Below are 4,501 nucleotides of genomic sequence, written 5' to 3' on the forward strand. Positions count from 1 at the left end.
ATATGGCACCTTAAGCACGCAACACAGTTCATGGCCAGTTCTGCTAGTAATTTACAATTTGCCTCCTTGGTTGTGCATGAAGCGAAAATACATGATGTTGTCTATGATGATATCGGGCCCAAGACAGCTAGGAAATGAAATTGATGTTTATCTAAGTCTGTTGGTTGAAGATCTGAGAAAGTTGTGGGATGAGGGGGTTGTAGTGTTTGATGTGTTTCGCAGGGAGACGTTTGAAATGCGTGCAATGCGGAGAAAGAACCAAAAGAAGGATAAAATTAAGAGTTGCATATGGAAGAAGAGGTCCATTTTCTTTGATCTTCCGTACTGGTCTGATCTTGATGTTAGAAATTGTATTTGATGCAATCCTAATAAGAGCACAAGAGCTTCAAGTAGGTGCTCCTTAAACCTCCATTAATTTTTTGCTTTACCTTTTCTTCCATTGTTGTTTCTTCATTTTTTTCTCCATTTATCTCCTCACATGTCTTGTGCTAAATGTTTTTAACATGATTCTTTAGAGTTTCCACCGATTAAACTTGCTATAGAAGCTAGATTTGATTTTCTATGGTTCAAATTTCTTGTTCTTGTTCTTGAACCATGAATTGTGTTGAGTTTAGGTTCCTTTGAGTTTTGTCTTGTTATTTTTTGTGGCTGAAACCTAAATCATAAAATTCTTACAAAAATATTAAAGTAGAAGAAAACCTCAAAAATCTAGAGTGACTTGTTCACCTATTGTAGTTTTGTCATAGAAGTCATGTCTAGTCATGAAACTTGTCACATAAGATTTCTTTTGTTGTGCTGAATTTTATTTTTCTTGTTTCTTTGTCTAACTCATTTGTTCATGAGTGTATGAAATTCTCTTAGCCTATTATTTGATTTGAGTTAAATCTTTCATGTTAATTAGTCCTTAAGATGTTCATGCAAAATTCTTAGAGAGTCTTTGATTGTGAACCTTTTCTTGAACTTTTAGGTTTCCTTATGATTGTGTCTATTATGAATTTGAGTTTTGGTGATTTAATTGCTGGCTGAAATGTTGATCCTAAGTGAATATTGAAATTATAAAACTGTGGTAAACAATCCTAGTGAGTTCAACATACATAGGAAGGTTGAAAGTAAGCCCAATGCAATCAATATACCATGCTTAAAAAAAATCGCTGGTGCTGGCAGCTTGGACATACAAAGTTGTAAAAATTACTGAGAATTGGTTACTTTGAATTTTTAGCTGAAATTTTTACTTAATTTTCTAGACATCTGGAAAAAATTTATAAAAAAAGAACCAAGTGATTTGGATAAAAGGAAAAAATAATAAAAATCACACAAGTTGGCAGAAAAATCAGTATCCAGGAAAAAAAAGTGAAAGGGAAGTGTGCTTGTTGTTTTGGCTCAAAATTTATTCTATAATTAGTTCATATGTTATACCAATCTTAGTTCCGAAATTTCAATTGAAAATTACTGTGAAAACAAGTGTCAAAGCTAGAGGTTTGTTGAGTCTTTTTTTTTATAGTTTTTTTTTACTCTACTCTAGAGTCATTCTAAGTTTCTCTTTGAGTCCTAACTTGCTTCTATGTCCTTTTCATTGCTTTAATTGTTGAATAATCCTTGAAAAATTGTCTTGTTAAAACTCCATTGGTTTAGCTTTCATTTAATTTTTTTTTTTTGGTCTTTGGTTATTGCTTGTCTCTTTGTTTCCTTGTTTGTGAGTTGCCATATAGGGGAATTAGAAAGGAGGATTAGTGTCATTCCTTGAAGAATTTGAGTCAAGAAGCAAGGTGCCAACCACCTTAAGAGCTATTGGACTAAGAAGCACTCCAAATTGAGTGAATCACCAAAGAGAGAACAACCACCAAAATTGAGGACCGTTTTGTAATTTTGTAATTGGCAATTTACTTACCTTCATTGCTTTCAAGTTTTGTAACAAAAAGGCCTTTCATTGGAAGTGTGTTGGGAGCCTCCAATAGGTTACCAAACTTCCATTTGTGTAATAATTTTTGGCAATTTTTCCTTAGGATAATGAGTGTTTTGTTGGGAACCTTGAATGTGGTCATCCAAACACTCTTAGGATTCTCCTAGTTTACATTTCTTGCTTACTTTCATAGCTTATTTCCTTTACCTTCCATTGTCAAACCGCCTAGATAGCTTTCCTTTTACCAATTAGTTTTTTACCTTATCTTTCACACCTCTTTTAGTGTTTATTTTGGCTAGTTTCAACCATAGTTTCTTTTACCTTTTGTTTTCAAACCTCCAACAAGAAAGAACCACAACCTAGAAACCAACATGAGTCATCATTCATCTAGTGTTAATGGCGAGGGTACTAGTCATAAAGACCCTTTATCTAGAATCTTAGATGAGTTGAGTTCCCTCAAGTTATGGAAAGAAAAACAAGAGAGAAAAGAAAAAGGAAAAAAAAGAGTAGAAAAAATAAGTCAAGATGAAAGAAAGAAAATAAGAGAGGAAGAAAGAAGAAAAATAATGAAAGAAATGAAAAGAGAAAAACATGCCTCCTATAGTAGTCATAACTCTTGCAAGAGCCTAAGTGAAGAACTTCATGACTATTACGAAGGAAGGCATAGGTCACATCTTAGACCTCACTCCCATAGAAGAGAAAAGGAAAGAAAGCCTCGAGAGGCTAACATTAAACTCTCATACTTCCATGGGAAGGACACTGTAGAGGCTAACTTAGATTGGGAAATAAGGGTAGAGCAACAACTTAAAAAGAAGTCTACTTCAAAATCTTATGGCTCTCACTCTTATCCAAAGAAAGACCAAGGTCAAGACATCTTAGGGGTGACACCTTCTAAGCCCAAAGATGATAAGGGGAAGACAATAGAAAAGCAAGCCCCTAAGGCTAGTATGCAAGAGAAAACTAGCTCTATAAAGTGCTTTAAATGTCTTGGAAGAGGACACATTAATTCTCAATGCCCCACCACAAAAACCATGATTATGAGGGGCCAAGACATTTATAGTAGCCAAGATGAGGCTACTACTTCACCTTCCTATAGTGAAAGTGAAAAAGCAAAAGGGGAAGAATCTAGTGAAGAAATCTACCCCCAAGAAGAAGGACAACCATTAGTGGTTAAAGAGAAGTGTAAGGAGGTAAGTGTCTCCTCTAAGAGTTTAGCTAAGAAGGAAACTCATTTTACAATAAAGACAAACATTAAAGAAACTTTCCCTTTTACACAACCTCCACATTTTCTCTTTTGTAAAAAGGCACTTGCTAGCATTGCCACACCTCCTGGGCTTGAGTTTATTCCTCAAGTAAAGAAGTTGTTGGATGAGGGTTTGGTTCGCAAGAGCTTAAATCCTTGTGCTTTGTTGGTGCCCAAAATAGGTATTATTAGGCACCAAGTCCCTAAAATAGGTTGTATGATGAATGTTTTGAGTGGTGCAACTATCTTTTGTAAAATCACTCGTACACCTAACATCTTCATGGTGTGTGTACATAGGGACCCATTAGGTAGGTTTGTTCTTATTTTTAGTTTCAATACAAACTTAGGTACTCATATGGGACACCTTAGGTTTGTCATACTTTTTGGTAGGAATAATCAATATGAAAATACAGGAAAATGTATGTTTTATTGCGTTACTTTTCTTAATTTGTCAAATAGTGATCAAGGGGTTTCCATGAACCGTAAGAGAATAAAGGTCATTCCTGAGTGGCCCACTCCACCAAGTATAAGAAAAATTTGGGGCTTCCATGACTTAACAAACTTTTACAAAAGGTTTGTCCCATATTTTTCTATACTTGTAGCACCACTCATTGAGTTGGTGAGGAACCATGTTCCTTCATGGGAAGATGCACAGGAAATGGGTTTTCAAACCTTACTTTACTTCAACATACCAAACACCACTAATACATATGTTTTTTTTTATAGGTGTCGAGGGAAAGAGCCTAGAGTATGAAGAACCTCGGGATTTGAGGTCAAATCCTTTCCAAGGTGGAGGGAATGATGCAATCCTACCCCACAAGGGCATTGGATAGAAGACTCCAAGTAGATTGGGCTAGAGATCCAAGGGAAGGCCCTAGGGTTCTCATGAGCCTTAGGATAGATTTCGAGCCCATGGGCTAAGTATGAGCCCGCTTATCTTTGTAAATATTAGAATAGGTTTTTCCTTTGTTTGGGCCTGGTATTTTGGCCATTCTAGTAGTATAGGGTTTTAGCCTTGTATTTTGGCCATTCTAGTAGTATAAGTTTTTGTCAGTGTCTTCATCGGGTGAAGGTTCCACAAGGATACTCTTCAAATATTAAGAGCTTTATGCAGTTGATGGAGCTTAAGCTTGTAGGGTTAAAGTCTAACGATTGTCACGTGCTCATGCAACAATTGTTAGCTGTGGCTATACGAGACATCTTGCCAAACAAAGTCAGGTTAGCCATAACTCGCCTGTGCTTTCTCTTCCATGCTATATGTAGCAAAGTCATTGATCCTGTCAATTTTGATGAGTTGGAAAATGAGGCCGCAATTATACTGTGCCAGTTGGAGATGTATTTCCCCCCTGCTTTCTTTG

The sequence above is a fragment of the Glycine max genome, chromosome 3, assembly GCF_000004515.6.
Source record: "Glycine max cultivar Williams 82 chromosome 3, Glycine_max_v4.0, whole genome shotgun sequence".
In the NCBI taxonomy this organism is placed as follows: domain Eukaryota; kingdom Viridiplantae; phylum Streptophyta; class Magnoliopsida; order Fabales; family Fabaceae; genus Glycine; species Glycine max.